The following is a 13,213-nucleotide window of genomic DNA, read 5'->3' as shown; positions in this document are numbered from 1 at the left end:
CACTCTCCATCCAAACAGAGTAAAGATGAACAGGGCAACTCTTGGGATATTTGGGTATTTACTCGGTTCTGGTGAGAGGATGGAGAATGGTTTTACCCAGGATAAACTTTGTGAGAGTCTGGTCTCTTATTCTTCACTGATTTCCAATTCTAATCCCTGCTGGCACCTGGGGAAATAGAAATCCCTCCCTCACTTGCTCACCATGAGAACCTCACCTGGTGCTGCTGCAGAGAGCAGGGAAATGCTCCAGGGACGGAGCAAAGAGCAGGGAGCAGAAAGAGCTCAAGGATGGATGTTTTTTTTTCTGGGATAGTTCATTCAGCCCTAGCAGAAATGCCACACTGGCTCACAATTATTTTTAGCCCCTGTACAAAATGCAGTTTACACACCCAGCCGATCTCTGCTCCTCTGAATATCCTCCTCCCGTTTTGCTTTCCTGAAGTGACAATTTGCAGGAGCTCATAAACAACCCCAAATATCAGCTCACCAGGGAAAATACATCCTCTGCTTTGCTGTTCCCATCAGTTTAAAGGAAATTAGTTAAACCACACAACAGCTTTTACAGCCCCAAGACTTTCTGCACTTAGAGAGAAAAAAATCTGCCAGCTTTATTTCCTCCAGGCAGTCATTTCACCTCTGGGCATGTTAGGGAAACAATTTTTATGCCGTCAGTGAAAAACTGTTTGTTTTAAAAAGCACTTCACAGGAAAGATGCCATGAACTGCATTTAACAACGTTAAAACTGGTTTATTCACTCAAAACTTTTGACAGCCAGGCATAAGGAAGTTTAATTTTTTTTATTTACTTTGATTTATTGTTTCTCTTGGAGCCAACTCCTCGCTGCACCATTCCTTTCTTAAGTACAAGAAACTCCACTTAAGCATCACACAGGGAGTTTGTAAAATCACCATTAACTCTGAATTTTGTCTCTCCAAATTCCTTCCCTACCTCCAAAACTCAGTGGAGGGCAGAGGAGGATGGCTGGGAGCAGGGGATCACTAAGGCTGACAGAAACCTCAGGCTCCTGTTACAAATTCAACCATTTCTTGCACCATTTCCTCCTGTCTTTAGGATGGGCCACCCCAGTAGCCAGAAAGGAGCCCATAAATCAACTCTAGGAAGTGGAGAGGTCTCCAAAATAACATTTTCTCTGTGCTGTACCAGTAGTTTGTCATTTATATTTCCGCTGTTTTATAACTTAGGCAAATAAATTGGCTTCAGCAGCTCATTGGAGGAAAACATTTAAATAAAAATTGTATTTCACGTGGTGCTTGCACTTGTGACTCCCTGTTCAGCTTAACTGAGGGCTAGCTTTTAATTCCTTTAGGATTTAGGGAGAAAATCAAACAGAAAATAAACCCTGTGTTGTGAACTTCAGGGATGCAACCCTGAACATTGAGGACTTGGGAGGACACCCGAAATCTTTTCATTTCAGGGCTCTCTCAGCCCTCTGTTAGTCAGGTAAGGAATGAAACAAGGAATATATCACACACAGACACATCATTTGGGCAATTTGCTCCCCCTGAGACTCCTGAAATTCCCAGCAAGGCAAAGGAAGCGTGGGAGTTTCTCTTTTTCGAGCCCTGGCTGTGGTGCCGCTCAGGCCAGGTGAGCACACCTGCATTCTGCAAACCCCAGCCACAACGGCTGAGCAGAATTTTGGAAGGAAAATGTGATTTCAGTCCTCACGAATCAAATGTTAAATATTTGATTGGGCTTTATTGAGTGCTTAATTGATAATTTTGTTTACCTGCTGCTAGAGGATCTCCCTAAAAGCCTTTTCCCCTCTGGCAACAGACACAGAAAGCCAAGGAAGATGAAAGGGAAGGTTCTCCCTCTTCACAGGCTCTTTTTCTGTTTTCTGCAAAAGACTACAAGGCATTAAAAAATGCACTCAGGGTCCAAGACCTCTCCAGGCTACAGAAGAACTGGGAGCCTCAGGGTGCAGAAATCAAAGATTTTTAAGCAGAAACCTCTAAGAATGACAGTGTTTTACCAGTTTTGTGTGTTTTATTGCTTCTCAGTTGCTTTGACAGTCTCATCTACCCACTGCCACAGGCCAGCTTTATCAATGATTGATCTCTGCCTCCCTTCCAACCTTCTGGGGAAATCTGGAGAGCTGGACAGAATATTTAGTTTTATTTTATATAATAACAAAGCTTTCTCTCAAAATCTCTGGGTGTTGAACACCACACACGTGACCCAGCCCGATTATTGATGTTTAATATTCTCCTCTCTCATCGAATATAACCACGGGAGGAACACACAAGTGCAGAGGAGCAGCACACAAAACAACCCAGGCTCTGTCAGTCTGAGCCCCGAGGGTCTTTGGGGATGACAAAACCCTTAATCAGCTCCACCAGTGCAGGAGACAAAACCCATCCATCTCCTCCTCTCCAGGCTGCCCACTCAGGGACATCCTACCTTAAGCAGTGCCAAATTCCATGTGAAATAACAGCTCTGAAAGATCATCTGAGTCTGGAAAAGCCACGATGAGAGAGGCTGAAGTGATTGCTGTGGTTATGATTTGTAGGGAAACACAGGGAAGTTGTTTCCAAAGACACAGAACTCCATCGTGACATCAAAGGATCTCATGGACCAGGGGGAGAGGAGTAAAGAGAACAAGGAATATAAAATGGAAAAGAACATCTCAGTCCTCACCCGTGCCATGGGCTGATACCCTGCAACTCTGCCTCCCTGAGCACCTGAGCTGGCTTTGTTCACACAAACAGCTCCACGTGGATTTCTAACTCTAGGGATAAAATTCTGCTTTACAACATTGGTTCTACCTGGGTCATCAAAAAGATCTTTTCATAAATCTGCCCCCAAAGAGGAAGGGCAGCTCGTTCTCATGGCAGCAAAGCAAATAAGCACAAAAATAAAGTTTTTGTGTCAGAATTGGAAAGCTGTGGATTTGGTTGATCATCCTCAGGGATCAGATGTGGATAATCACTACTGGAAGAGACTTTCACAGGACTTTTGCCCCTCACTTTTGTGTGAGGGGGTGCTGAAGGCATTCAGGAATTATTATGAAACAAAGGGCAAGCAGAACAAGAAGCTGCTGTGCTGAGTCCCCAGGTGGAAACCAAAGGCTTTGAATCAGGACACGATTTCCACACATTCCCACACATTCCCACAACATTCCATGAGAAGGTGTCTCCAGCCCCACTGGGAGGATTCCCCACTCCAGCGATCTCTGCCATTCCCACCAGCAGGGCAGCTTTATTCTGCTTTTTCCACCAGCAATGGAAGCCCAAAAAACCCACACAAGAGCAGCTCAAAACTAAGGAAGAGCTGAACTTCAATTTGATAAACTTTTTTTAAGGATTCTTTGGAAAAATCCCAATGATCCGGCTATCACATCTCAAACTGACAGCGCTGCACAACAGCGAAAAGAGGAGAAGATCTGTGGGCAAACCATCAAGTTTTATAACCACAAGGATCTCAGAAATATTTATTCTCACTTGAAAGTTGGCAAGGATTTTCACTGCATAAATTATTTGCTGGTTTACTCTCGAGGGAGCAGGTGTGCTCACAAAAAAAAAAAAATTAAAATAAAATCTTCAAAGCAAAATGACAACACTTATCAAATTACTGGAAATGGTAATTCTGACTAAATATATAATATCAGACTAAATATACACCAGATGCTGCAAGTCAAAGGTTGGTTAAGTAGGATTATCACCTGATTGCTCTTCTTTGATAGTCCCTGTCTTCCACACATTCCAGAGTCAAAGGGTTATTGTTAAAATAATTCGAAAAGGAAAATGAGTGGAAAAAAAAAAACCAAGCTTAGGGTCTTTTACATTGTATTCTTAGTCCCTAAAGGAATGAAACTACCTATTTTGTAAGGTTTCTACCTTCAAATGCACAATTAAATTGTAAAGCTCAGCACCTTCCAAGATCATTATGTAAACAACATTTAAGAGCGACTCCTAGGCTAATATTAGCTTTATTCTTGCAGAAGTGACCTATGGATTTCTTTCTTTTTACTCTGCTCACCACAAATGCAGAGCCTGCAGATCAATTTATTTGCCTGCAGACTTCACTGGAGTCTGTTTTAAGCTAAACGTTGTGAAGATTTTACTACAATAAAAATACTTAATATTTTCCTCCTTCTGCAATAAGTTCCTTTCAATTAGGGAACTTGCACTGAATTTGGTTAGAAAGATTTTATTTACGGGTTTTCTTCTCTAGAGCTGCAATAAAACAAGGCTTTTAAGCACCCACTGTAACCACCTCTATTTTAGGTACTTTCACCCAACCAGCCCACCCAGAAATGGACTTTTTAATGCCATGAGACTCGAAAGAGAACGGCACTTTTACACCACACAACGGATTTCTTCTCCCCGGGATTCCCAAAAATCATTTGTCGGCTGTGGGTTTCCCAAAAGCTCTGCTGTGTCTCCATGGTCACAACCTGGGGTGGCTTTGTCCTTGCCGTGGGACACCTGGAGCCAACGGTGCCCTACAAAGGAGAGAGCAGCTCCTGGGGGGGTTGAGCCCTGCTGGGCATTAAATGCCTCCCATCTGTCTGCTCCAGGGCACAACTCTCCAGATCCATCCCTCTGAGGAGGAATTTGGCAGCCCAGCACTCCTTCATTTCACATTTTCCATCATCTACAACAGCAGAAGGAGTCTGGTGGGCCAGGCTGATCAGCCAAGCAAAGAGATAAAGGTTATTTCCCCAAATTATGTAACCTAGTTCTGCATAAATAAGCAGAGCTGTTTTCCCAAGGGGAATGTTTAAAGACAATTTTAAACTGCAGGGTTTTTAAAACTAATTAAAAGTCTTGGTCTTGATCTTGGAGGTCGTTTCCAACCTTAATAATTCTCTCTGTAAAAGTAAATATAAATACACAGTGTGCTAAAAATGACTTTAAATTACAAATGAACCTTCCAAGACGACCAAATTGAATGTGCAGATCCTCTCTCATCCAGCAATAACTTTTCAAAGCTGGGATGTTTTTTCAGGTTCATCCTAAACACTCTACACCGCTACAAAACAAAAACTTCACGCTGTGCTTTTAAAAATGACTTTCCATCCACTTGATTCAAATCAACGTCTGGCTGAACACGATCAATGTTCATTAAAAGCTCTGGAGTGACAGGTACACGAGCAGCACTCGGCGTTTGCACAGCCAAGCTCCCACAGCTGGAATGAATAAATGGAGCGTGTGTTTCCACACACCATTCATAACTCTGCCTCTGACACTCGGCTGACCTTAGGAAGGAGCTGTTTTTCAAAAAAATAGTTTATTTGCAGAAAAAAATAAAAAAAATAAATAAAAAAAAATTTCCAGAATAACCTTCTCAGTAAGGAGGCTTTGAAACAGTTAGGAAATTCTTCCAAGTGGGAATGCTTGTGTGAGCTGGAATCACTGTTTAACCACACAGATTGATCAGAATGTGATACAAAATCACATTTATGTCTTTTGTTCAGTAGATGAAGAGACAGGCACTGCTTTGGTGGGAGAGCATCCACAGGAAGCTCACCTAGACCCAGCCCTGAGTTCTAGAACGGGAGAGAAAACCCAGGTTCTGCTCACCCCCTGCTAAAATCCCAGAAAATCCCAGCATTCAGGACAGAATATACTTTCTGGGACATGATTTCCTGAATTCTTACAGATGTGTGGATACAGCGGCCTTCTCCATGAGAGAAGGATCAATGCAAGCATTAGGATTGGTCTCAGAGAAACAAATCCTTCTGGAGGGCTTCTCCAAAGGCATTTCAGGGTATCCCACAACCTCCTTTCCTTCATGATCCCTGCCCCTGAATTCCTCTTAAAAAAAACACTTGAAAGTTTTTATGTATTTTTGTAAAATTTACCACTGAGGTAGATTTTGGGGTGACAAGTTTTCTCTGACATCAAAAACATGAGGAAGGAAATTCCTCCCAGTTTGCACAATGGATTAGAAGAACCAGAAGGAATTTCTTTCCCATCAGCGCCAAATATCACATTGCCAAGTTTCATTTTAGGGAGGAAGCAAAGCAGATCAAAACATGCACCAACAAGTTTCCTCTCACTACTCCTACATGAAACCAACTCAAACTGCTGTGACATCCCAAAACATCTTCTAATTGCAAAAAAGCCCCAAACAAACACGCAGAAAACGACCAATGGTTGGGATTTGGGAAGGAATCCTCAAGCAGAGGGAAAGCAGCTGTAATTTAACGGGTGGGTTTTGCCATGTTGTGGACACAGCAGGGGAAACATCCCCCCCCTTTCTGCAGCAGTTGAAGGGACAAGGTTTGATTTGTTATTTCCAGCCTTTCTGAAATCTGACTGTTCATTTTATTAATGAAATTTCCTTCAAGGCAGGGCTTGAAGGCCTTGCCTTCCCTCCCAGCAGAGCTTGGCATGCCCTGGTGGTGTCCCACCTCATTACCCTGATCAGTGACTGCTGGTGATGGACAAACCCTGGGGGCTCAGCTGGGGCTCATGTCAGGCTGCTCAAACCCTTCTGGGCTTGAATCTTGGAAATTAAACTCCTTTAATGCATGGGGATTGGGAATGCATGAGACAGACAAACATCTGTCCATCCTTGCGCTGCACGCTCAGGCTCCCTCCCAACAAGGGAGGAACCTGCCTTGGGAGGAAAGGATGAACACTGAACAGGATTATCTTCAGTCCTGGGCTCTAAACCAAATTAAACTGACTTCCTTGGGTCTCATTTCATATCTTCATTCGGTTGATATATGACAAGTACTGGCAACAATAAAGAAGAAAGAAAAAAGAATCAGCTGTGAAATGTGGTATTTCTCTTTTTTCCCCCTTGTTGGAAATACTTTAAGGTGGATACACAATGTTTTTGATAAACTCCAAAATATCTGAAGTGGTTGATATCTGTGCAGAAATGGATTAACCTTTGTAATTACCACATGCTCAACTATAAACTGTAACCACATGTAAGGACCAAGTTGAAAAAAGCCTTTTGCTGAACTTTAATGATTTTTATTTAATTTTGAGCTGAATACGAAGGGATTTTCATAACCCAACCTCAGCATGGAGAGGGGGCACGTTCTCACTCACACCAAGGAGATACCCACAAACAGATACACCCACAAATAGGGGTAAATTCATTCTCAATTCATTTCAATAGATACATAATTCATGATACACAACTTTTTGTTGCATTTACAAGACCACCATAGCAGGGGAATGAGTTAAACTGATTCCCCAAGGTGGATAAAGACAATCTTCCCGAGGCTGAGGATAAAAGGTGGTGCAGCAGCTGCTAAAAATACCACCAGGCATTATTCTAAATCCTAAAGCAAGAACACCCTGAAATATTTCACATCACAGAGTAAATGGTTTGAAGATTGCAGACAAAGTAGTCAGGCTATGAATAACTGACAAGAAAGTCTCCAGATAAGCACATGGAATTAATTATGCTGTACCCAGAAATAAATAAAACCACCAGCTTCAATGATCGTGAAGCAGCTGGTAATAAATAACAACTTGTAAACATTTTAATGCACTTATTCTGGTAAAATTAAAATCAATGTTCATGCAGCCATAGCTATTAAATAAAACTTACTGGGGAAAAATCTGAGAAGCTTAAAATCCAGTACCTTGTGTGTCAGAAAATAAACCACACAATGAGAAACAGCTGGAGCTCATCATTTATACCATTTTGAGGTCTTAAGGAAAAAGGCTGCCAAAAAAATACCATGTACAGATATTTGGGGCAAATTGATCTCATAAAAAAAGGATTAGTGCACGTGAGGAGTAATCAAATGCTTCATGTTGGATTACAATTCCACTTAATAAATCAAGCTACTTCTGCTCCTGAAAAGGTTCATTCTGCACTCATTTGATTAGTTACACTAAAAATAAATCCCACACAGCAGAAGCAAAAGATAAATGTCTCGTCAAATAAACGTCACCACAAGTCCCTGACTGTGGAGGAGAGGCCAGCCCCACAGCTCTGAAGAGTTTGGGAAGATCCCAGCTCAGCCAAGGTTCCTCTCGTTACAGATGAGTGGTGTATCCACTCTACCAACCCGACTGTTCTTCACCAAGCACCAGCTCAGCACCCTGGACAGCAGTCTGTGAAATCACAGAATGTTTGGGCTGGAAGGGACCTGAAAGACCATCAAGTTCCAACCTCCTGCTTCAAGCTGGGGCTCCACATCCATCATCATCATCATCATCCTCATCAGAGATCAGAGGAGATACAAGAAGACCTTCCAAGTGTGGCTCAGGAGGGTCACTATGAAGAGAATGAACCATCCAGCAAGGATTCATTTAATTCATTTCCTATTTCCATTACCTGATGCAGTGAGCTCAGCACTCTCCTCACAGGATGAAATCTGAAGACGGTTTGCATTGTGGCCAGGCTCTTGCCAGCCTTGCCTGAAGAACGGAAAACTGCTCTGGAGCACGTTCCCCTTGCATCCCCTATAACTGGGCACCTCTCTGTTCTCAGGGTATTTTTTCCCTCACAAGAGATATCAGCTACTCACACTTTTCTTATTTTTCTCTGGACAATATCCCTGGGTAAGAACATGACTGCATAGGAGAAGGACAGGCAAAAGCAGGAACCAAGTTTCTTTTTGAAAAATAAAGATGAGTTTATACTCTGACAATGGTCTGCTGTGGTCTGTGTGCTGAACCCAGCCTTTGCCATGAATTGTGGCTGTTCCGTTTCATTCTGACCTTTTCATCACTATGCAGCTTGATTAGCTCTCCAAGCTGACTGCTTTCATGAGAGAATGAAATCAGCTACTTAAAAGATGAAAGCGATCAAAGTTCTGTTTCATACGCTCAGAACAGGCGTAGTTTTAGGCGTAGAACAGTTTTAGAGAAGTGCCACCAGCCTGACATCCCCGGGAAGTAAACACCTCTCAGTGCTGCGGGAAAGGACAAGTGAGCCTCTCCTCCAAGGGAGGAAAAAGCCTGGAAAGGCTTTTTTGGAGGGATGATGTAGCTGAGAGACAGCAAATTCACAGCTGAATTCCCTGTGTGCCCCCAAGGGATGTGCCAGGGCTCAGGGAGCGAGTGCCAGGTCACACCCACACGAGGGCTCAGCAGACGCTCCAAAGCTGGAACAGGAGGAAGGAGCTGCATTTGCAGCACACAAAAGTGTAATCACAGATGCAAACTCAAGAAATGCAGCAAAAATCCGCTGAAGAGACATTGAGAAACATGCTAAGCAAGCACTTTCTGCACCCCTGTCCTTGGAGTACCCACAACCAAATTCCAGACCCAGAGGAATCCAAACATAGGATTGAAATGAGTCCTTGAACAACTGCCTCCCTATGCTCACCTTCCAACACTGCTCTGAGCCACCAGAGTGAGGAGATGGCCAGGACCTCTCCAAGATTTCTGCCCCAACAGGGGCAAACAAAAATAAATCGGGAGAGACCTGCCCCAAACCTGCCAGAATGCATCGGTTAGCACAAGAAAATTTGGATTGATGCATATATCCACACACACACGGATACAGGGGAGCTTTACCGATGTACTCATCTATTTCCTCCACAAAAACTGGCAGAGATGTGAAAGCTGTGCCAGCAGGACAGCGAAAGGAGGACGGGTGAGATGCAGCCCCTGGGTATTGACACCACGCACAGCAGCCCACCTGGAGAAGACAAAATGCCAGGAGTTCTGCCAAAAACAAACCCAAATACACCCCCACCCCTCCAAAAACCCCAATCAAACACCAACATTTACAAACCCATATTTGCATCTGCTCACCACAAACTTTGCTGCCAATCTGGCACCTGGAAGAGCAGGACAGGTTCTCCAAAGCCCAGTGAAAACAGCCTCGTCTCCCAGCAATCAGGAATTCAAGCAAGCAGCATTTGCCAACAGATGAACTAAGCAGCCAGCACACAGCTAAAATTCCGAGACACAACCTCTTTAAGCAATTATGGAATTTGTGCTTGGGTGTTTCTAAGGCAGCAATACTGCAGCAGGCTGTGTCCCAACAGAGCGCTCAGCGTGGTGGAGACTCCACACCGGGCTCTGTCACTCACAATAATTTGGTTATTAAGCTTGATTAGCTGGTGTTGGTGATTAGAGAATATTTTGTGAGCATCCTGAAGCTGGGAGATCCAGTGGCTGAAGAGGTGAGGCAGCAGAGGGAGGTGCAGGGCAGGAGCTGGTGCTGGCAGGAATGATCCGAGGGGATGCTGCGGGCACCAGGATGTGACAGGGCTGGAGCAGAACAGTCTCTTAAAATTTTTTTTTTCCATCCTTCAGATTCTCTCACACCAACCCACAAGCCCAGAGAGGAGCACTGAGAACTCCATGCATCTATCAGCTCTATTTATTACATAAAACCACAAGGAAGCTTTAACAGTCCCTTTCACTCTGCTTCCATTAGCAAAATATTGGCACGACTTCCTCTCCCACTCCTCCAATGACAATTATAAAATATCCCCCCCACAAGTACTTCTGTTTTTTTAAAAGTACATTTTCCTAATATTTAATTTATACATCATTTCCCACATGTATTAGTAATAAATGTTTCAAGGCGGCAGACAGGAATCCAACAGGAAAGCATAATGCTTGCTGTTTACTAGGAGGCCTCATTAAAAAGACATCAAGAGCAAAGAAAATAAAAACAACCTTGTGAACCTTTGTAATTGGTCTCCAGAGAAACCTAACACTGAGGACATCGATGCAGAAACGCCCCAGTGACTGGAAAAAAAAAAAAAAAGTTCCAGTTCACTCAGCCTTTTGCACCCCTCAGTTCTTACATTGATTTTTTTTAATTATTGTAAGCACACTTTTTGTATTTTCTTAGAGCTGTAACACCTCTAGCAGGTGTGATACGGTGATACTTAAATAATTATTAATCCCTCCCACCCTTAATTATTTTTAAGACCAGAATAACTAGAGGCATTTTCATGGAGTTTAACTTTTTGCAAGGTCTCCTGTGGGGGAACTCGCCAATATTGGAGTATTGGAATTGTGTATTTTTATAATATCTCCTGTACAAAAATTAAGAGAACAAGTGCAATTACAGTGGGTAAATTTGTTACTTTAACTCACTGTTTGTAGAACAGAGCTGTTACATCAGATACATTTTTAGTAAAATAATGGCTTAATCTCCCTTTGAAATACAAGTTAATTTGACTGGCTTTGCCCTGAGTTAAGCCCAGCTGTCACTGGCAAAGTTTAATTTTTAAACCAAGCCCAGAATAACCCCCCTATTACTGAGCAGCCTTCAAAATTTATATTTAAAGCCAACAGGTCCCAGCGGCTCCTTTCAGATCCTTCTGGGCTTCCCAGAAGACTCATGAAAGTTGATTAAACTAAAAATTGCATTTCATTTTCCTGTTTTGTTTGCATTTAAATGGAGAAACTTGCAGCTGGATAATGGCCATATATTTCCTGTTGTACTTCCACTCCCAGCAATAAGTGTTTTGTCATGTTTTGTGCTGCTTGAAATATGAACTTCTTGCTCCAAATGCAGAATAAGTCTGTGCAAACCTGAGAGTACAGCAAGTCTTGCTCGAAATGTTTGATTGGTGGGATTTAATATCCATCTAAACACAATTATTTGTCATGTTTTCATTTGCAGGTGCACTTGGTGACCCACCAAGCACCCATTCCTCCCTCCTCGCTTCCCTGCTCCATCTCCAGCTCCCAGACTTGGTTATAAACCCTCTCGGGTGCCAGATTTTACAGGAAAGCTTCAAAACCATTACTCAGCCAAAACCTGGATGTGATAAAGCTCAGGCACAGCATGAAAAGCAGCCACTTTTTACCCAACCCTTGCTGATCCAACGAATCTTTGCCCCAGTGCTGCTGAATGTGAAGAATCAGACTCCATAAGGTTGGAAAAGACCTCCATGGTCATGAAATGCATCCTTTGAATCCCCCATGCCCACTGAACCACACTGGGAAGTGCCACATCCACTCGTTTTCCACGGATGGTGATGCCACCACTGCCCTGGGCAGCCCATTCCAATGTCTGGCCACTCTTTCTGTGATGAAATTTTTCCCAATATCCAACCTGAACCTCCCCTGGCACAACTTGAGGCTGTTTCCCCTTGCTGGGTCTGTCCAGCCCACCCCAGAAAAGCCTTGGAACAGCAGCACCCCCAAGCCCAGCCCTCAGCAGTGTCCTCTCCTCTCCTCCACAGCCAGGCAGCTCCCATGGGACGTGAGGGGTGTGTGACATCCCTTAAATTCACAACTTTTCAAGGAGATAAAAAATGAACGCCTAAAAGCATTGATGAGAAAAAGCCACTCAAATTTGCTTTCATCCTTTTAAGAGCCCATAAACTTTGGTGTTATTTATTGGCAGGTCCTGCTCTGCAGAAGTCTCGGTGACACACGGAGCGTTGGCACAAGGTGCTCCTCATCTCCCTGGAGCAGCTTTTCTGTTGCATTTTGGCACATTTTGGGCCAGTTTTGCAACAGCATTTTTTACACTTTCCCAATAAAGAACTGTATCTTTAATCTCCTCCCTACCCTCCTTGCCTTAAAAGGGCTTTTCCAGGTTTTTGAGGCTCCAGCTCTGGTGGTGCCCAGGCCACGGTGCCCGTCCCACATGCTGCCAGGGCCAGCTCTTGCCAAGCCCCACCACTCCAAACCCATGCAGGATCAGCCCCTCTCCATCTCCCTGTGCTCACATCCCATTTAGCACAGCAAAGGAAATGAGTTTAAGTTGATCAGAAATACAATTTTTAGTGGTTTTTGTGACATTAGCTTGGGTAACGTGCTGCGTGTGAGCGTGGATCCTGGGAAGGGCTGGGCTATTCTTGCACTCCCTCTCTCCACAGGGCAGAGATGAAGGGAATGCCATGATTATTTTCACATGTTAAGTATCACCAGAGCACGATCATGCAGTTAACAATGAAGGAAAACCTATTTCCCATTCCAAATGAAACAAACTGGGCGACCTCTCCTGCTCTGCACCATCATGTTTTACACCTGGCACGGAGGTGACACCACAAGCAGCACAATTCCCACCACAGCCCACAGTCCAGACCTTCCCACAAGTCTTTTTTTTAAAAAAAAAATCACTCTAAAAATTCATCCACTATCCCAAAATAATAGGGAATAGGGATAGCAAAGCTGTTCCAGCTCCCCACACCAGCCCTGGCCTCACAAGCGCTTCCCCAAACCGAGTTGTTCAATCTGTCGATACACGAGTGCATTTATGGCTTAACTCACACAGAGAGAAGATAATTAATAATTTCCCACTAGAAATTGGTGATTGGCATGCATATTGTACCAAAAATTAAGGT

The 13,213-nt window shown here is 43.5% G+C and overlaps 1 protein-coding gene across 2 annotated transcripts in view; it reads right to left on the bottom strand.

Annotated features, from left to right (window-relative positions):
- LOC102105551 (contactin-4) overlaps positions 1-13,213 on the bottom strand; it is a 267,243-nt gene that overhangs the window by 162,449 nt on the left and 91,581 nt on the right. The gene's annotated exons all lie outside the window — the stretch shown is intronic.

The sequence above is a fragment of the Pseudopodoces humilis genome, chromosome 13, assembly GCF_049639895.1.
Source record: "Pseudopodoces humilis isolate 2021_Gansu_Grassland_sample_001 chromosome 13, ASM4963989v1, whole genome shotgun sequence".
Classification (NCBI taxonomy): Eukaryota; Metazoa; Chordata; class Aves; order Passeriformes; family Paridae; genus Pseudopodoces; species Pseudopodoces humilis.
Note: the sequence above shows the minus strand (reverse complement) of the source record. Positions and strands in the feature narration are given on the sequence as shown.